At 42.5% G+C, this 20,970-nt stretch overlaps 1 long non-coding RNA gene and 7 other non-coding genes across 8 annotated transcripts; 1 reads left to right on the forward strand and 7 right to left on the reverse strand.

The window, feature by feature from the left end:
* Positions 1–10,717: 10,717 nt before the first annotated feature.
* Positions 10,718–10,789, reverse strand: trnat-cgu (transfer RNA threonine (anticodon CGU)). Its single transcript has one exon. It is a non-coding gene; the product is annotated as a tRNA-Thr (tRNA).
* Positions 10,790–10,975: 186 nt separating this feature from the next.
* trnaa-ugc (transfer RNA alanine (anticodon UGC)) lies at positions 10,976–11,047 on the reverse strand. The gene has a single exon. It is a non-coding gene; the product is annotated as a tRNA-Ala (tRNA).
* A 759-nt stretch (positions 11,048–11,806) lies between these two features.
* Positions 11,807–11,878, reverse strand: trnaa-ugc (transfer RNA alanine (anticodon UGC)). The gene has a single exon. It is a non-coding gene; the product is annotated as a tRNA-Ala (tRNA).
* A 96-nt stretch (positions 11,879–11,974) lies between these two features.
* Positions 11,975–12,044, reverse strand: trnaa-cgc (transfer RNA alanine (anticodon CGC)). The gene has a single exon. It is a non-coding gene; the product is annotated as a tRNA-Ala (tRNA).
* Positions 12,045–14,246: 2,202 nt separating this feature from the next.
* On the reverse strand, positions 14,247–14,318 carry trnat-cgu (transfer RNA threonine (anticodon CGU)). The gene has a single exon. It is a non-coding gene; the product is annotated as a tRNA-Thr (tRNA).
* Positions 14,319–14,899: 581 nt separating this feature from the next.
* Positions 14,900–15,889, reverse strand: LOC134326824 (uncharacterized). The gene is made up of 4 exons (XR_010014583.1): positions 15,709–15,889; positions 15,534–15,585; positions 15,226–15,326; positions 14,900–15,067 (listed from the first exon to the last, which is right to left on the reverse strand). It is a non-coding gene; the product is annotated as an uncharacterized LOC134326824 (long non-coding RNA).
* A 2,892-nt stretch (positions 15,890–18,781) lies between these two features.
* trnan-guu (transfer RNA asparagine (anticodon GUU)) lies at positions 18,782–18,855 on the forward strand. Its single transcript has one exon. It is a non-coding gene; the product is annotated as a tRNA-Asn (tRNA).
* A 216-nt stretch (positions 18,856–19,071) lies between these two features.
* On the reverse strand, positions 19,072–19,144 carry trnak-cuu (transfer RNA lysine (anticodon CUU)). The gene has a single exon. It is a non-coding gene; the product is annotated as a tRNA-Lys (tRNA).
* Positions 19,145–20,970: the final 1,826 nt, after the last annotated feature.

Below are 20,970 nucleotides of genomic sequence, written 5' to 3' on the forward strand. Positions count from 1 at the left end.
TAACGGCACTATTTTTTTTAATCGCGTTAAATTGAGATCGCGTTAATGCGTTATTATCGCGTTAACTTCGACAGCCCTAGTTAATATAATTCCATATAGTGACATTTCCCCAAAATATAGTCCTATAAAGTTATGGCTTTTACATCGTATTCTAAGGAAAATGTAAACTTTTTAAGGCTTATGTTAGTTTATGTTTATTTTGTTCTATTAATACAAATATTAAGTGCCTGCGTATTTTAATACACTTAAGCTAAACGTCAGGGACAAGACACCATAAGAACAGCGTTCAACTGAGTACATTTGTTTACAATATTTTATTATGAAATAATATATATTACATTTATTATAAGAGTTGATGGTGGGTATCCAGCCGTCTCTATTTATAGCAGCAATCCAAGCGTTTCGCTGTGCGTTCTTTTGGAAATCTGTTCACCTTAATTTCTGAAAGCAAGTTTGTACCTGGCCTGAGGGAACATCCGCCAACCGAACAACATGGTCCTAACTTAAATTTAGACATACTGTCAATAAATCACAACTGAACTAGCGCAAAAGAATCGAAGCAGTTGTGCTCAATCGCTGTTGTTCTGAGCGCTGTTTACCACCAAGCGGAAGCGTCTTAGGAACATCTACGTCACTTCCTGGACTCATGAATATTCATTTGAAAAGGTCTATATGGCCAGGAAAACATTTGCCTGTGAGTGTTTTTATGTTCAGTTGCTGTATAACTTTATACTTAGACTATCTCTGATTTAAACCTTGGTTAATGGATGAAAATAAGTTCTAAATCTCTTGAGTAATTTGTAAATGCTAACCACTAGCATCTATATGGTTTTTTCCATAGTAGTTAGCTAATAGCTAATGTTTTGGGTTCTATTCATTTTAATGTACAGTGTCATGTAAATGCACTTAGGAAACAAATGTAACTAAGACATATTTTGTATGTCTGCTTTACAGTTTTACAGTGAGTCTTAAGTAAAGCTTTGAGGAGAATTTCGGCGTCCGGCTTTTCTTGGGAAACCTGTTGTCTATCTGTCGAGCTTGTAGCCACACACACACACGAGCAGGGGCAGAATAGTAAAAAGGCAAATATTTTCCAACGGCCATCGATCCTCCAACCTGTGAGTAGAAAACGAACTCAAGCAATGAGACAGAACTGACACAGAACAAAAAAGATGTGGATTTTGAGGAACTGGAAACGTGATCACAAATATCCAGCTGCTCACGAACCAGCAAACTTTCTGTAGCTAGCTCTCTCGCCTTGAAAGCACGTGCTAAAGCCGAAGCTACACGTGCAGAGCTGGCGTTCGCTAAACAAGAAGCAGAGATGTTAAAGCAGCAAGCTATAATTCAAGCTAACTTGCATGAATTGAGAATGGAAAAAGCGGCTGCAGCTGTGCAAGCAAAAGCTGAAATACTAGAGGCAGCTGCCGAAGAATATGAACAAATGAGCCCACCTCAGCAGAGAAAAAACAGCATGCTGCCTCAGACCCCAGCTGAACTACATGGTGAAAATGCTGCAGTGCAGGTGCCTGTTCAACAGCCGGGTCGCCAGTTCTATCAGAGTGTAACAGCCAACACATTAAACTCATTCACAGCCTCGCCTCCTGATGTAAAACCACCTATGACCTCACATTCACCAGTGCGCCAGCCTACCATGGACAATGGTGTTTAGAGCTGCAGGAATCAGAGTGGTATGCCATCAAGTGAAATCAGTGATCATGAGTTTACTGAATTAGCCCCACATCACTCGTCACAAGGACAAGCCACCTGGACTTCACAACAGCACACTAGCACTGCACAGAACAGACCATACAGCTACAGGGAATTCTCCCATAACATTAACCATATCAACAATGAATACAGGCCTCCCCAGCCATATCAAACACATTCATTCCCTATGTACAACACCAGCCCATTCAGTGCAGCAGCTACAACTGACCTAGGAAAGTACCTGATGCGATGTGAGTTAGTGAGTTCAGGCCTGCTAAAGTTTGATGACAAGCCGGAGAACTATTGGGCCTGGAAGACATCTGTCCTCGGCTTAGTTGATGATGACTAAAAGCTCTCTTCTAGAGAGGAACTCGATCTGCTGTGCAAATGGCTTGGGCCATCATCGTCCAAGCAAGCTAAAAGAATCAGAGCAGTACACATTCACAATTCACCTTCAGGACTCAGGATGTTGTGGCAGAGACTGGAAGATGTTTACAGCTCACCGGAGGTGATTGAGAACGCCCTTCTCAAAAAGGTTGAAGATTTCCCCAAAATCTCAGTCAGGGATAATCACAAGCTAATGGAACTTGGAGACATTCTCATGGAGCTCGAAGCAGCTAGGACAGATGGATACTTACCTGGCCTCTCATATCTTAACACCTCCCGCAGAGTCAGTCCCATAGTCCAGAAACTCCTGCACACCCTACAAGAAAAGTGGATTACTGTTGGATCACGTTACAAAGAACAACACAGGATTCCATACCCACCATTCTCAGTCTTCGTAAACTTCATCTGTGAACAAGCAAAAACACGCAATGACCCCAGCTTCGCCAGCATAACAGGATCATGGTGCGTAGCCAAGACAGAAAAGAGTAGCCTAACCAGTAATCAGGTGAGAACATCAGTAGCTGTAAAAAAGACTGAAGTCTCAGCTGACAGCAACGACAGTGGCGGCACCACAGCAACCCAACCTGATAATCCTGACAAACAGTGCCCTTTACATAACAAGCCACATCCACTAAGAAAGTGTTGCGGCTTCAGAAACAAAACACTGGATGAAAGAAAAGCATATCTGAAGGAAAAACACATCTGTTTCAAGTGCTGTGCATCATCTACTCATGTGGCCAAAGACTGTGACAAGTCTGTGCAGTGCAAGGAGTGTAACAGTGACAAACCTTGTGCACCTGGATGGGTGATTATCGGAGACGTGTGCCTGGGATGAACTCACAGGACAACCGGTGTCAGCGTCTTCAGAACCAGTGCGCTGTTGTGTGGGCGCCACTCCATTCTCAGCCCATGCACCAGCAGCTTAGTCGTAAAAGAAAAGATTGGAGGCCTTGAGCCTCCTCACAGCTTCCCAAGTGTCTCTGCATTCAGTCACAGTAACGAGGTAGACAGCCTGAGCAGAAATGTTTCAAAAAACACAGCATGATGACAGGCTTGGCATGCCTATTGAAGATGAGCTTTTCCTTGACCTCATGGAAAGAGAGGCTTACTTGGATGAAGCAAACTGTTGGGTAGCACCTCTGCCCTTCAGGCCAAACAGGCCCCGTCTACCCAACAACATACAACACGCCATCAATCGTCTCACGTCCCTGTGCCGTATGCTGGTAAAGAAACAAGGCATGAAGGAACATTTCTTCAAATTTATGCAAGCTATGTTTGACGCAGACCAAGCAGAGCCTGCTTCAGTGCTGACACCACAATAAGAACGCTGGTACTTACTGGTCTTCAGTGTCTATCACCAACAAAAAAAAGACCAGATCTGTGTGGTGTTTGACTCTAGCGCCAAACACGAGGGCCTTTCCCTCAACGTTGTTCTTCTACGAGGGCCTGACATGAACAATACCTTAATGGGGGTCCTCATGCGTTTCCGCAAAGAGCCCATAGCCGTGACAGCTGATATTCAACAGATGTATTATTGCTTCATCGTCCAGGAAGAACATCATGATTTTCTGAGATTTTTGTGGTATCACATGAAAGTGCATGTGTTTGGAAATTCTCCCTCCCCTGCAGTAGCCATATATGGCCTGAGAAAAGCAGCCCTGCATGGTAAGAAAGAACATGGTGCTGAAGCTAAAGAATTCATCATGAGGAACTTCTACGTTGATGATGGGCTTTCCTCTTTTCCCACTGAAGGTGAAGCCATCTCGGTCCTGAAAAGAAGGAAATGTTAGCAGAGTCAAGCATCAAGTTACACAAAATAGTATCCAACAGCCGGGCTGTGATGGATGCCTTTCCCCCTGAAGAGAGGGCCAAATACCTAGTGGATTTGGAGTTAACCGTAGACCCCTTGCCACTACAACGGAGTCTAGGTCTTATCTGGAACCTACAGTCTGACACTTTCACCTTCCATGTTTCCAGAGAACGGAAGCCATTCACTAGAAGGGGAATCTTGTCTACTGTTAATGGCCTTTATGATCCCCTGGGATACGTGTCGCCTGTAACTATCCAAGGGAAGGCTTTGGTCAGAGAGCTGTCTACCGAACAAGCTGAATGGGATGATCCTGTACCAGCGCCGAAGGAAGAACAGTGGAGACTGTGGACTGACTCACTCTGTGATCTTGAACAGCTTCAGATAAACAGAGCCTATGTGCCCATTTCTCTGCACTCCGCAAGACACAGAGAACTCTGTGTCTTCTCTGATGCATCCACTATGGCCATATCAGCAGTGGCCTACCTCAAAGCAACGGACATGGAGGGAAACAGTTACATTGGATTCCTCATGGGCAAGTCAAAGCTGGCCCCACACCCTCCTCACACCATTCCACGACTGGAACTTTGTGCTGCTGTTTTGGCCACTGAAATGGCAGACTTGATCATTGATGAACTGGACATAGACATCCACAAGACCACACTCTACACTGACAGTCGGATTGTTTTGGGCTACATTCACAACACAAGTAGAAGATTTTATGTATACGTAGCCAAAAGAGTTGCCCGCATCAGGAGGTCCACAAGCCCTGAACAGTGGCACTTTGTCAGCACAGAACACAACCCTGCAGACCATGGGACCCACTCAGTGCCAGCAGCTGTGTTGAAAGACACCAACTGGTTTAAAGGCCCAGCTTTCTTGTCCAGAGACACCTGCTCACAACGAGAGACTTTTGAGCTCATAGACCCTGACGCAGACAAAGATATACACACACAGCAGGTTACAGCTTTCACAACCAATGCCTCTGAAAGTGAGTTGGGGTCACACCGATTTGAACACTTCTCCAGTTGGAGGACACTCAGTAGGGCTATAGCCAAGCTCATACTCAAGGTCAGAAGCTGTCTGAAAAGTTCGAACAGCAAAACGGATGCACTGACGCAAGCAAAACTGGTAATAATAAGAAATGCCCAACATGATGTGTTTGCACAAGAGTCTTTCCAGGGGTGATGTCATCCCTAAGTCCAGTCTTCTGAGGAAGCTGAACCCCATTGTGGATGCAGATGGCCTGATGAGAGTTGGAGGGTGCATCCCATTGGCTGACATACCCTGGGAAGAGAAACACCCGATAATCGTTCCCAAGAAGCACCACACAGCTACATTATTGGTAAGGCATTACCATAAACAGGTCGCACATCAGGGCAGGCATCTGACAGAAGGTGCTGTCCGTTCTGCTGGTCTGTGGCTGATTGGAGGCAAAAGGCTAGTGTCAAACGTCATACATAAATGTGTGATCTGTAATAAGTTAAGAGGAAGAATGGAAGAACAAAAAATGTCAAACTTACCTGCTAAACGACTCAACCCAGGTCCTCCGTTCACAAATGTAGGTGTCGACGTATTTGGCCCATGGATCATCAGTGCAAGACGAACTCGAGGTGGCATTGCAGAGGATAAACGCTGGGCAGTCATCTTCACATGCCTAGTTTCAAGAGCTGTGCACATTGAAGTGCTTGAATCTCTGTCTTCCTCAAGCTTTGTAAATGCATTGAGAAGATTCATAGCTGTCCGTGGTCCTGTCCATCACTTCCGTTCTGACAGAGGAACGAACTTCGTCGGGGCGTGCAAGGAGCTTAAAATAAACCCCGAAGACCCCGAACTGGCAACCTATCTTCAAGACCGAGGCAGCTCATGGACATTCAACCCTCCCCACTCCTCACACATGGGTGGAGTGTGGTAGCGTATGATAGGTGTCGCTCGTAGAATACTGGATGCCCTGCTGCTTAAGACAAAAACGGTCCATCTGACTCATGAGGTTCTGGTCACGCTCATGTCCGAAGTTATGGCCATCATGAATGCCAGACCGCTAGTTCCCGTCTCTTCTGATCCAGACATGCCCACTGTTTTGACACCTGCTATGCTCTTGACTCAAAAGATTTATCCAGTTTTGCCACCACCAGGAGAGTACAAACTCAAAGACCTCTACAGCAAGCAGTGAAAGCAGGTCCAGGCTCTGGCTGATGTATTCTGGAAACACTGGCGTCAAGAGTATCTGCCTTCACTTTAACCAAGGCAAAAGTGGCACATGGACAAGCCAAACCTGTCAGAAGGAGATGTTGTGCTTCTTAAAGATACTCATGTCAAGAGAAACGAGTGGCCTGTTGGCGTGGTTGTGAACGCCATTCCCAGCAAAGACTCTAAAGTCCGTAAAGTGGACGTAAAGGTAGTCAGAAAGGGTATTCAGAAGGTTTATTCTAGGCCCGTCTCAGAGGTTATTCTACTTATAAAGGGGGAATAGTGTTATAAAGCATTATAACAGTGTGATGTTCTGTTATTTACATTGGGCCCCTAGTGGTCAGGATCGCAGTAGCGTTCATTTGTACCTTCACTGTTCCCGTAGGTAGTTTTATACTGTATGAGAAAACTAATCAGTTGCGGTTTTCTTACTCTGCATTATATGGCCAGGAAAACATTTGCCTGTGAGTATTTTTTTGTTCAGTTGCTGTATAACTTTATGCTTAGACTATCTCTGATGTAAACCTTGGTTAATGTATGAAAATAAGTTCTAAATCTTTGTAAATGCTAACCGCTAGCATCTATATGGGTTTTTCCATAGAAGTTAGCTTTAAGCTAACGATTCGGGTTCTATTCATTTTAATGTACAGTGTCATGTAAATGCACTCAGGAAACAAATGTAACTAAGACACATTTTGTAGGTCTGCTTTACAGTTTTACAGTGAGTCTTAAGTAAAGCTTTGAGGAGAATTTTGGAAATTACTTAATTAATCCGGATTTTAGAGCTATATAAACAAGCTTTATTGTTAGGCTATGATTCGATATATTATTGCTTTATAATGACAAAGACGAGACTGTTAAGAGCTCCTCCTGAGCTGCTGTTCTCTGTGGCCTCTCCTCTGGTGGTTTTGGTGACATCTAGCGGTGGCTGAAGGTACTTCTCCTCCCATTCCAGCCAATAGATCTCTCCCCTGCCTAATTTGACTCACCTGGCCCTAATTACCTTCTCATCAGCCTCCTTGTTATAAGCCCCTGCCTTCCTCTCAGTCACCACCAGATTGTCAGTTGCTGTTTGCTATTCACACTGACTGGTTCCCTTTTAGTCTGCTCTTTGCTCCAGTGTTCCTGCCTTGTCTGCCTGGTTCCTGGATCCCAGCCTGCTCTTCGCTCCAGTGTTCCTGCCTTGTCTGCCTGGTTCCTGGATCCCAGCCTGCTCTTCGCTCCAGTGTTCCTGCCTTGTCTGCCTGGTTCCTGGATCCCAGCCTGCTCTTCGCTCCAGTGTTCCTGCCTGGTTCCTGGATCCCAGCCTGCTCTTCGCTCCTGTGTTCCTGCCTAGTCTACCTGGTACCTGGATCCCCACCTGCTCTCGGCTCCTGTGTTCCTGCCTTCTCCGCCTGGTTCCTGGATCTCTCATCACCCTTCCTCCTGTGGTTACTGTCAGCCTCCAAGCCCCAAGCGCCGCATCTAGTACCCTTGCTTTCGCCCTCATTCCCTGGTTCTCTGTCTGGACTGTGGTTCTAAATAAACCGTTTAAACTCTGCTTCTGTGTCTGTGGTTGTGTTCGCATTGTGGTTCCTAATCCAAACCTATTTAACAGAGACAGCTTTAAGACCAATGAAATGCGTGTTTAATGTTAAATACAGAACAGAGCTGGGATGCATCTTTTCTCTATTAAAAAAGGTTTAAATGTAGCTTCTAGCCTAGGCTAGATATACATTGTGAAACGACAAATAAAAAGAGTTTAGGCTTAATATTTTAAACGCACATCTAATCAAAATATGGTAAAAAAAATAGAATAAAGAATAAAGTCTGTAAGAGTTTAAATCATTCCAGCAAGCCAGCAAGATAATATTTGCAGGCTGCAATGCCATATTAACCGTCATTAAGTGTTTTAGTACGCCGAGGCTGTTTGAATATAGTCTAAATTACAAGTATTTTATTGAGTGTGAACTCAATTTGATCATTAATAAACTTGCCTATAATTCCTGTTGCGATTGTTTACATTTTAAAACACAAAGCCTGACACTCAGCAGCAACGCATGCGAACAGGTTGCGGGAAAATGTAGCTCGTAGCTCATTTTCATTATGAATTTATTTAACATTTATTACACCCGATTGTAAGCGTATAAAACAAGATGGACCCTGCAAAAAAAATAAATAAAAAAAAAGAGAGAAGAAAGAAAGAAAAAACGTGAATATTGCGGTGATGCGGTTGCTTGGCATGCCCTGCGATTGGCTGGTCTATACCGCGATATTTCAAAATTGCGGTTAGCGCGACAGCCCTATGAACAATGTCTGAAATTTGCCGAGCTTGATTAGTTTGTAATATGTGTTAAGATGATGAATGAACCTAAACACTTGCTTTTAAATTTAAAATTTTTATTTATTTATTTTAGTTTCAATACAACGTGACACCGGCAAGATAAAGAAAGCAAAAATAAAGTGTCCCAAGTGTTTTTGTAACGTGTTGTAGACCTGCAATGGCCTGCATTGGTATACAGGAAAGAAAAGTCTGAATGCATGTGAAAATGTGTTATTTGGCAACCAGCACTGTGTAAATATTGGACAGAACACATGATGGGTTATTTTAACTTGTTGGGTTGTGCAGTTTAACCATTGTGCTGGATTAAATAAATGTAAGAAAATACAGCATTAAAGCATAATCTCATTAAAATAAGCTACAATTTAACACTATAATACAATACAATACAGCGACAGTAAGTCTGTGTCTGTTTCTGTTACTTATTCTAAATTTAGTTTGTTTGTAAACTGTGAATTAGTTCTTAATCTGGTCGTGATGTTAGTGAATTAAACCTACATCTCTCTGATGCTCTGATCGATGAGCTGTCTGTTCTGACCTGCTGTTTAAGCCTGGGTAGCTCAGTCGGTAGAGCATGAGACTCTTAATCTCAGGGTCGTGGGTTCAAGCCCCATGTTGGGTGAGTATCTTCATTTAACATCTACAGAAGCCAAAAGAGCGTTCTTCCACTTTGGACAGCTGGTCTCCGGTGACTTATCAGGTGGATGTTTGTGCTTGTAGGACTGTTGTTTACTGGATGTTTTCAGTTACTTATTTCCACTATTCTGTGGAGCTACACACTGTTGTTGTGTCTCATATCCATTTGATTAACAGGCGGGTTGTGCAATAAAAGACACTTGTCCCTGGGTGGGCTCGAACCACCAACCTTTCGGTTAACAGCCGAACGCGCTAACCGATTGCTCCACAGAGACACACGTGCAGATGTTTCATTGGACGGTACACATGGGTCACATGACTTGCTAACTTTCACAGCAGGGCAATTAAGTTTGGCTAATTAAAATAATCACATGTTTCTGACCTGAATGTGTTGTGGGAATTCAAAATAACCCTTAAAGATTGACACAGACAACCTGGATAATGATAAAAGCAGCTGAGCTGAGGGCCAATCTCAATGCAAACGCACACATGCCTTTACAGGAGAGAAAGGGTGACTCTGTCTGCCCTATCACAGTATTTATACCCCGCTTACTGCCCCTTCAGGCTAACTCTGCTCAGCAACCCAGCTCAAGGTCAACTTCCCAAACCAAACTTGTTTATCATCCTACAAGAATAGTCAGTTTGTTAGAAACATGGCGTACCTCCACAAGAATGCACCCGTATCAAAACCCTGCATGCACTCCCGCACACACAGTCCTGACACCCATGCATTCCCACGGAAGCAAGATGCCCATGCCAAGGTCAACATATCTCTGGACCTAAGAAACCTTCCAAAAGTCTCTTCTACCTCTGCTAATTGAACTAAGAAAGCAGAAACTTATAAGTTTAATGCAAATAACTAATAAAATATTAAATTTCCATTCACAGAATCTCATTCCCAGGCCCAGAAACAATTTTATTATTTAGAATTTAGAATAAAAAAGTGTTCATAAACTTTTGGCATTTGTCCTTCTCCTCTGACCTCTGTGTTGCAACAGAGTTACACATCCCAGCAATAGTTAACCATAACACCTATTTATATAGGTTTTTTGTGTGTTCTCTAATCCCAGCTCCCTAACCATTAACTTAGCTTCGGGCTATCTCACCATTAAAATTCAACTAAGTTTAGGCATAGGCTCATATTTCTCACGCAGACACAGACTATATAAGCCTGCTTCATATACCTAATAAATTGGAAGACTTATTATAAGTGTGTGTGTGTTTAAGTCTCTCCCAGTGTACACTTAAGAATTCAAAGGCTTGTTTGCTCATATTCATGAGCAGGAAAATACATTAAACACTCAGTTAACAAGCTCCATCATGTCATGCAAGCCAATAGAAAGTCCAATCCAAAATTCATCTAACTCCTGTACCTTTGCTCAGTCAGCTGGGTGAAGTTTAAAACAAGCTTGTGATTGAGTCTGACTAAGTACCTGGATATTTCAAGGGATTGTGACACTCTGGAGCTCATACAGGCACGGCATGCAGTACCTCTAAGCTGCCATCCCTATATAGAGGAAATGTGCTGGTGTGGAAGCACAGCATTAATGTGGTAAATAAGACCTGCAAGGGAAATTAGGAAAAGAGTTGTGTTTCTCAAATTAGCCTAGGGGGAATGTGAACTACAGCATATTGGTCATGTTTTAAAATGAGAGCATGCATGTTAAAGGCACAAACGGGGATTGAACCCGTGATCTTCGGTTTACGAGACCAACGCCTTACCACTTGGCCATCGCGCCTCTCCAGGTAGCTGTCAGAAAGTTGAAAAAACGTTCTTGTGCAAAAGTAACAACTGGAAGATGAGCACCTTCTTAAAGTTCAAGAGTAACAAGCAGAACGCCAGCTTGATAGTGACCATTCATAAAGCCATAGGCTTTAGAAGCACACTTGAAGCTTTTTTCTAGCAGAGTGAAACAACAAACTACAGGAGATACAGGAGATTGAACCCTGGGCCTCATCCATGCAAAGCATGCGCTCTACCACTGAGCTACATCCCCCGGAACTGGCACTAATACAGGTACAGGACTCTTTGCAAAAACAAAAAGAGACCCATGACCAGGTATCTTTAGCCTCTAGCAGGCAGGGGATTGAAAATTTAAAGGCACACTTGCAGAGTAATCTGTGGTAGCTGGTAAGAATTGGCTCTGCAAGCCAGTTGGCTCCAAACACCATTAAACACTCAGTTAACAAGCTGCACCGTGTCAATAAAGCAAATAGAAAGGCTGGCTAAAAATGACCAAACCCCTGGCCCTTTTGCCCAATTAGTTAGGTAAAGATTAAAACTGATTTGTGAATGGGTCTGGAACAACTACCCGGATATTTGAACGGTTTAATCTAAGCTACAATCCCTGTGTAGCAGTAAGATGCTGCTGTGGAATTACAGCTTTGATGTGTTAGGTAAGTTCTCTTGTGCTGTCCTATAGCCATTGATCTTTTTAGCCAGGTGAAGTTTACAAAATAAAGCACTTGTGATTGGGTCTTTAATGGCCAAGTGTTTGTTTCAAGGAGCGTTTTGTCTGTGACTTTAAAAACAAAGCACAAATAAGACACACTCTGGGAATGAGCCGTGAGCTTTGGTTTCCTAGAGCGACACCTTAGCCCAAGGCCATGGCAGCACAGCAAAGAAAGGTCACACACTGAAAAATGTCCCTGTGCATGAGTAAGCACTGGAATGTGTGCTTGAAAGTGCTAATTCTTAAAGCTATCGGGTGTGGAAGCAAACTTGAAGTTTGTTTCAATTGAGTGATACAACAAGCTGGAGATGCAGGGGATTGAACCCTGGACCTCATACATGCAAAGCATGCGCTCTACCACTGAGCTACATCCCCTTTTCTGACACAGCAGGATTGCTGTGGCTCTATAGCTCTATTGTAGAGAATAAGACCGGCATGAAAGCCATGGACCCTAATTAAAAATCTTTTGAATGGAGACGCTGGGGCTTGAATCCAGGACCTCATACATGCGAAGCATGCGCTCTACCACTGAGCTACATCCTTGACTTGTGCTTCCCAGGGTAAACCTCCAGTGGTGTATAAAGTACCTGAAGGCCATACTTGAGTAAAAGTACAAGTATCTTACCAGAAATTTACTTAGATAGAAGTAAAAGTCACCTTTCAAAATATTACTTGAGTAAAAGTCTAAAAGTATCTGATGTTTAATGTACTTAAGTATTAAAAGTAATTTGATATTAAATGTACTTAAGTATTAAAAGTAGAAGTAAAAGTAAATGCTGTTAGTATAAACTGAAGCGGTCATTTAGAAAAATATAAGATTGTTCTTTTAAGCCTGTAAACCACCTTAACAAGCTTTTTTCTTCCTTCCATCTGAACATGATCTGTGCCAATTCATGATTATAATCAGCTGTTCACATCACCTATTTGAAATCACGTCATTATTTAGTTGTTTTTAACCTTATTATGAGGACTAAATTGCCCCGTTCCAACTTTTTTTAGAATGTGTTGTAGCTTAAAATGCATGTATGTGTATGTTAAGAATGAAGTTGACCAGACAAAACATGAAATATTTTGGGTTCATATAAGATGGAATAAGAGTCGATGTAAATGTAAAAAACACTGCATCTATTTTATTTGCATTTTCTATACTGTCCATTTTTTTTATTTGGGTAGTACATTCCAGTTATAGATACTGTATATATCCCAATAACCTAAAACAACTGAATTTTGGCAGAATTAATTTAAAAGCAAAACTCAAGCAAGTTTAACTACATGTGTGGCACTTTTAACCCTTTAATGATCTGCTCAACCATTAGTATAATCTAAATAGCTGGGTAAAATAAGCTGTATTTAAATAATCTTTTATGGGCTGTATCTACTCCCTGATTGGCATGTGTTAAACATAAAAAACATTGGTATTCTTACTTTAAGAAAACACAATTTCTAACTTATGTGTCAACCTGAAGCAGCAGCTGAAAAATCATCCATAAAATGTTGAAAGTTGAGTTCTTGTTGAGAGCATTAAAGGGTTAAAGACGTGCTGCATGTTCCTCAGCACCATGAATGTTTCCTCTGTCAGTGTAATACAGAAGTTATCTGAGGAAATATTTGTCTGTAGGTGAGTTTTTAAAAATGATGGGACACATCATGTCTGCACTGAATTAATTACAAACTAATGTAGTGAAACGTTTTATTTGTGGTTCGAATGTAATCGGTAGCTAGATATCTGAACAATGTTAATGCTAATAATAATAATAATAATAAAAACAATGGTGCTGTGGCTTTACTTTGTTAATCATTCCTAACTTACATCAGTGTGTTAGACGGGGAGATTCTGAAATGCCGATTATTCCGTATCTTTGAGTGAACGATGCGCTTTTACAAAACGTTTGCATCTGCGCAATAATGTGTTTAACCGCTGATGTAATTTACAAGTGCAGATTCGCCAAACCTGCTGCAGTCTGTCACACATCTCACATTGTTTAGCTAAAAAATTCTTGTCGTTTTATTTTGTAGTAACGAGTAACGAATTCGCATACAGCAAATGTATCGGAGTGAAAGTACACAATTTCTTTAGGAAATGTAGTGGAGTAAAAGTGAAAGTTGCCGAATTTTTTTATACTCCAGTAAAGTACAGATACTCCAAAAAACTACTTAAGTACTGTAACAAAGTATTATTACTTCGTTACTATACACCACTGTAAACCTCCAATGGGTACGAGAGTCTTTGCAAAAAGAGAAGCAGAACCAGGAGCAGGAATCTCTAGCCTCTGTCAAGTGAGGGATTGCAGATTTAACAGCACACTTGCATAGTCTTCTGTGGTAGCTGTTAAGAACTGGCTCTCTGAACCGGTTGGCTCCAAAAGACATTAAACACTCGGTTAACAAGCTCCATCATGTCATGCAAGCCAATAGAAAGTCCAATCCAAAATTCATCTAACTCCTGTACCTTTGCTCAGTCAGCTGGGTGAAGTTTAAAACAAGCTTGTGATTGAGTCTGACTAAGTACCTGGATATTTCAAGGGATTGTGACACTCTGGAGCTCATACAGGCACGGCATGCAGTACCTCTAAGCTGCCATCCCTATGTAGAGGAAATGTGCTGGTGTGGAAGCACAGCATTAATGTGGTAAATAAGACCTGCAAGGGAAATTAGGAAAAGAGTTGTGTTTCTTAAATTAGCCTAGGGGGAATGTGAACTAGAGCATATTGGTCATGTTTTAAAATGAGAGCATGCATGTTAAAGGCACGAACGGGGATTGAACCCGTGATCTTCGGTTTACGAGACCGACGCCTTACCACTTGGCCATCGCGCCTCTCCAGGTAGCTGGCAAAAAGTTGAAAAAACTTTCTTGTGCAAAAGTACTGGAAGCTGAGCATGTTCTTAAAGTTCAAGAGTAACAAGCAGAACGCCAGCTTGATAGTGACCGTTCTTAAAGCCATCAGCTTTAGAAACACACTTGACCATAGTTTTTAACCTGCTTTCACCCTTGTCTGTTTTAATCTTTACCTAACTAATTGGGCAAAAGGGCCATGGGTTTGGTCACTTTTGGCCAGCCTTCTCTGGCCTTCTCTAACTAGCAGGTACTATTGACCTCACTTGTTTGTTAGTTTAAGTCCAAAAGTGGGTGTGGCCCATACGGGGATCGAACCCACGATCTTGGCGTTATTAGCACCACGCACTAACCAACTGAGCTAACCGGCCGATGTACAAGGGCAGGGCATATACCCACATACCCGATTCTACACTGACAGCCCTTCAGTTATGGAGCTGCCACACAGAAACGATGGAGAGCTTTACTGTTGTTGAGCAGAACAGATCTTCGTGTGAGATGACTGAGGTTCATGTATTTTTCTTTTAAGAATAAATAAAAGCTGATGCTTTTAACCTCATACTTTACTAATACTTTTATTCTACACGGTCTAAATTTCTTTTAGTCTTCTGCCATGTGCAGTGCAAGAATTCACTAAATTACACAGCAGTTCCCTTTTTTCACCTCGCTCTCGACTGTTTCTTCTCTCTCAGTCAGGTTCTGAATGGCGCTGATCCACGCCCGTCTACCGTCTACAGACAGATTGAGTAGATAGATAAACAGATAGATAGACAGACATTCAGACAGACAGATGGATAGACAGATAAATAGTCTGTCTATCTACCTGTCTGTCTGTCTATTGATCATCTGTCTGTCTGTCTATCTCTGATGATTATAGATCTGGTCTTACCTTGTGGGCGTGACCACACGGAAGCAGAAGCGGCGCCCGGCGTCCGAACAGCTCTGGACCGAACAGCGCTGCAGGTCTTCCGCCAGCACCGTGAAGTCACGCTGGGGGAATAGAACATAAAACCTTCTTATTTATACAGTCAATGATATAAACGCCGGTGAAATCGTCCCAGACTTAAACATGACGGGGCGGTTTGGGACACAGCCCGGCACAGAAGTCGACCTCTGCTGTGATGCGCCCAAAAGATGAGGGTGCATTATGGGTCCAGGAGAGAGCTGATTTAGATCATGTAAAGTCATGTGACCTACCTTAAACCTCTTCTTGTAGAGAAGCTGATTGTTGTGTATGATGAACCACCGCCTGCAGAGATCAAACACATCGTTTATATATATATAATATTGAGTGTATATATATAATATTGAGTGTGTAAATATATATATATATATAAATCCTAATATAAACACTAAGCATCAGTTTACAGACCTGTTCCAGGTTTTAAACACACTCCTGGTCCTCTTAAACAGAAACCGCTCCATCAGGAGCGCTTCCTCGGCCTCTGCGCCACCCCCGTGACCCGGGTCGCCCCCGGAGGACGCTCGGGGAGGCGCCCCGCAACACAGCACACACAGAAACTTCTGTCTCAGAGAAGCAGCCGTCGTAAATGAGGAGAAAATCTAAATGCTGCTCCTGAAGAGCACAGGTCCACATTGTGATGTCACAGCGTTCCGAGGGAGCAGAGTGAATTTACCTTTACCATATATGGGCATGACTGGATTCATGTGACTGCACATGTACTGACTTGATTTCCACTGTGGGACGGCTTCTGTAGGATCCTGGGTTCAATTCCCGGGTGGAGTTTGCATGTTCTCCCCATGTCCTGGGGGTAACGGAGTACCCTAGGTATAAGTGTGTTTGTTTACGTTTGTCTGGCAACCTGTCCAGAGTGGTTTGTTAATTCCACCCAGTGAATCACACCCCATACCATGACACACCCTGGTACTGACACACCCCCATACCATGATACACCCTGGTACTGACACACCCCCATACCATGACACACCCTGGTACTGGTACTGACACACCCCCATACCATGACACACCCTGGTACTTGTACTGACACACCCCCATACCATGACACACCCTGGTACTGACACACCCCATACCATGACACACCATGGTACTGACACACCCCCATACCATGACACATCCTGGTACTGGTACTGACACACCCCCATACCATGACACACCCTGGTACTGACACACCCCCATACCATGACACACCCTGGTATTGACACCTCATACATGTGTATGACGTGTGATTGTGTACTGATGTGTGTGTATTACATGTGTACAAGATGTGTGTGTGTGTTTGTGTGTGTGTGTATTTAGAAACTGAATATTGTAAATGATATTTTACTAACAGTAATGGAGAGAGAAATTTTGACTGTATTAGAGCTGCTGCTACAACAACATAATGAAAAGCTCGACCTACTCAGGTCCATCACAAATGCACTTGGAAAAAATGATCCAAAACAAATTGAGGATTTCACTGCTCCACTTGCCAAATCTCAATTCAGACACTTTGACATGAACCTCTAGACTAGTAAGTGCTTTCTACGTTAAACTGTTTTTTATGTGTTATGTATGTACTTTGTTATAGTCCCTGTAAAAGATGCACTTTGACAATTTACCCAACCCTGGTGTGTTCTTAGGTGGCCCTCTACTATGTTTAAGAGCAGAAAAAAACCCTTAAAACTTTTTGACTTTTATTAGTGAGCACAACATTAGAAAATGTGTGTGTGTGTGGTGTACAGTACCTGAATAAATTTGGTTACAGTATGTATACTGACTGTGGTGCAGTAACAGATAGAGGTGCAGTATAAGGGTAACAGTGAGTGTCAGTATGTTGGGTGTGCAGTATAGTGCAGTGAATGTGCAGTATGAATTACATTTGGGTTCATTAGGGATGATCAGGATTTTATTCAGAGATCTTAGAACCTCATCACATTCATGCACGTGTCTTTCTTTTACAGATTGAGTGTTTTGGTTTTTGTGGAGGTACGACTGGAAAGGAAACTGTAACAAACGACCTGGTAAATCATCATGGGTAAGTTTTTTAAAATTAATATTTAAACTGAATTCACTCATTAAGTCTCCTCTCCTACAGCCGAGACGAATTTGAGACCACACCCAACGGAAGGTGACGAAGATGGCGGACGAAGAGACGACAAAAATGAAGATGCCGGTCCGGTATCTTAGCAAGGCTAAAGAGCCCCTTACAAACTACCGCTAACAAGTCTGTTTGTCACGAACCTCAGGTCGCTTTCAAACGATGGATGAACTGAGACTAAGTTTAACATCGCCAACTTCTATACAGAAAACGTGTATGATGATAATCACAAAATCTTAGCTTAATCCAGATGTGCCAGATGCAGCTATTGAATTAGTAGGCTGCTCAATCCACCAGAGAGACAGAAACAAAGACTCCGGTAAGAGTCACAGAGAGGGCATGTGCTTCTATATAATACCTGGGCTGTGTCTATTCCAACATCACTAGAGGATACAGAGCAGAGCAAAGATCTTCAAACAGCTAACAGCGTCTCGCTGGCAGAGGATCTAAATAATTTCTTTGCCCGCTTTGAGGCACAAGGGATGGATCCAGCTGCTGTAACCACACCAGCTACCAGTGAGCACTCTCTAATGTACAGACGAACCCTTAGATCTGTGAATGTCAGAAAGGCTGCAGGGCCTGATGGGATCCCAGGAAGAAAACTCAGAGACTGTGCCCACCAGTAAAATCTTCAGCATGTCCATGAGAACCTCACTCCCTTAAACATCAAAGGAGAAGAAGTGGAAAGAGTCTCCAGCTTCAAGTTTCTGGGAAGCCACATCATAGAGGACCTCACTTGGACCACAAACACCACCTGAAAACACTCAGGAAAACCAACCTGAACATGGAGCTTTTGGTGGCATTCTACCACTGCTCTGTGGAGAGCATACTGACCTACTGCATTAATGCATGGTCTCAAATAGGACGGAGATCTCGGATCATTAAAATAACACGAAACTCCTGCATTTCTGGTGCAATAACAACCAAATTCAGTTTAGGAGCCGCTCATTTCTGCAGATCTTCACTGAAAGTGTGCAGACTCTCTAATGGTTTTTGTGCTGCCATGCAGCTGCTTGAATGGAGTTAGTGTAGAATTATGTGCAAAGATCTAAAGAGTGTAGATAAACAGTGTAGATTAACTGGCTGGTTAGCTCAGTTGGTTAGAGCGCGGTGTTAATAACGCCAAGGTCGCGGGTTAGATCCCTGTATGGGCCACACCCACTTTTGGACTTAAACTAACAAACAAGTGATCCTTCTCTAACTACCAGGTCCTATTAACCTGGGCTTCAGACGTTGTCTCTGACAAGTGTGAGATCTTTTTACTGCCCCTCTCATTCAGGTCAGAAACATGCCATTATTTCAATTTACCAAACTTAATTGCCCTTCTGTAAAAGTTAGCAAGTCATGTGACTCATGTGTACTGTCCAATGAAACATCTCTGCGTGTGTCTCTGTGGCGCAATAGGTTAGCGCGTTCGGCTGTTAACCGAAAGGTTGGTGGTTCGAGCCCACCCAGGGACGAGTGCCTTTTATTGCACAACCTGCCTGTTGATCAAACGGATATGAGACACAACAACAATGTGTAGTACCACAGAATAGTGGAAATAAGTAACTGAAAAACATCCAGTAAACAACAGTTCTACAAGCACAAACATCCACCTGATAAGTCACCGGAGACCGGCTGTCCAAAGTGGAAAAACGTCCTTTTGGTTTCCGTAGATGTTAAATGAAGATACACGCCCAACGTGGGGCTCGAACCCACGACCCTGAGATTAAGAGTCTCATGCTCTACCGACTGAGCTAGCCGGGCTTAAGCAGCAAGTCAGAACAGAGAGCTCATCGATCAGACCATCAGAGAGATGTAGGTTTAATTCACTAACATCACGACCAGATTAAGAACTAATTCACAGTTTACAAACAAACACAATTCAGAATAAGTAACAGAAACAGACACAGACTTACTGTCACTTTTAAACTACTACCTTGACTTGTGTTGAGTTATGAGATTTGCAGTATGATGTTGTTTGGTGTTTGTTAGTGATGAATAGAAGGCTGGTCTATAGAATTTACAATTAATGCCAACTTCAGTGGTTATACAGTTTAAAAAAGTTTTATAAGATGGGCTGTCCTAAAATGACACATAACACATCCCTAAATGCGAGGGTTGGTGGATTTTGTTTCTTCTCTTGATGGAGTGCTGAAAGAGCACACTGAGAATGCCACTGTGTTTAAGGAAACTTCAAAAACTGTGCAGAATGAGCTACTGGACTGTATGTTGTCTGTTCTGAAGGAACATATAATCAAAGAAGCCCAGGGCAGCGATTTTCTTTCAATCCAGGCAGATGAGACAATGGATATTGCCACGCAGTGCCAGCTTGTTCTTGTACTATGCTATATTGATGCTAAAAACAATGTGCAGGAAAGATTTTTTGAGTTCATCCCTTTGCAGTCGGCCACTGCTGATTCCATTGCTACAGCCCTAAAAGAACGTCTTGCAACTATCCTTCCTGAGGATCAAAAGGGTAAGCTCATCTGCCAGGCATATGATGGAGCCAGCGTGATGAGGGGTGCCACTGCAAGTGTTCAGAAGAAGATACAAGACATGTACCCAAATGCACACTACATCCACTGCTACGCACATCAGCTCAATCTGATAATGCAGCAGGCTACTTCTCACATAACCAAAGTGAGAATTTTTTTTTCTAACCTTGGTGGATTTGCCAGCTTTTTTTCCAGATCACCCAAGCGCACAAGTATTCTTGATAAAGTTGTGGCGCACAGACTACCAGCATCCAGCAACATCAGATGGAACTTTCACAGCCGTACCATCAATACTGTGTTTGAACACAGAGAGGACCTCATTCGCTGTTTTGAAAGCATACGAGACTCTGGTGACTTTGACCCCGTTACTGTCAGAGAGGCAGGTGCGTTTGCCATGCTACTGGAGGATCAGGATTTTAAGTTCTTTCTGCAGCTTTTCCACCATATCATGCCTCATGTGGACCTCCTCTATTCCAAACTCCAGAAGAAGGTCATAGATTCAGTTTATATCAAGGAGAGCATTCAGCAGTTCCAGCAGGACATTCAAAAGATCAGGTAATAGTTGTGCATTTTCCTCTTTTGTTTATTAGTATTATTGTTATTATTATTGTTATTGTAATTTTTTTCCTTTGCAGAAATTCTCTCCATTCCATGGTTGGACAAAGCAGTGAAGGTAGCGGTCAGCCAGTAAAGAAGCGTCTGACACTCAGTGTAGAAGACCATGAAAGGATTGCTGCAGAGGTAAGTTGTGGAAGTCACAGTCCAATTAGATTAGATTTGTTTAGAGCTGTTTCTATGCTATGCATGAATGATCAGTGTATGTTGGTGTAATGCTTGTCAGCAATATATGTTATTATTCTTGCTGTACTGCAATATATGGGTAATATGGAATAAAACAAATTCTCATAACATTTGGTTCCTGAATTTTCTATAAACCTGTTCCACAAAAATTCTGTTCCAAAAATGCTTGAAAATGGCAGCAAACTCATTTCTATGACTTGATCTATGACTAAATTTCAACAGTGATAGAAAAATAACTATTTAGATGTGAAATAAATAAATTATGATCACTTCATAATTTTCATGTTTATCCTT

The sequence above is a fragment of the Trichomycterus rosablanca genome, chromosome 14 (genome assembly GCF_030014385.1).
Source record: "Trichomycterus rosablanca isolate fTriRos1 chromosome 14, fTriRos1.hap1, whole genome shotgun sequence".
Lineage (NCBI taxonomy): Eukaryota > Metazoa > Chordata > Actinopteri > Siluriformes > Trichomycteridae > Trichomycterus > Trichomycterus rosablanca.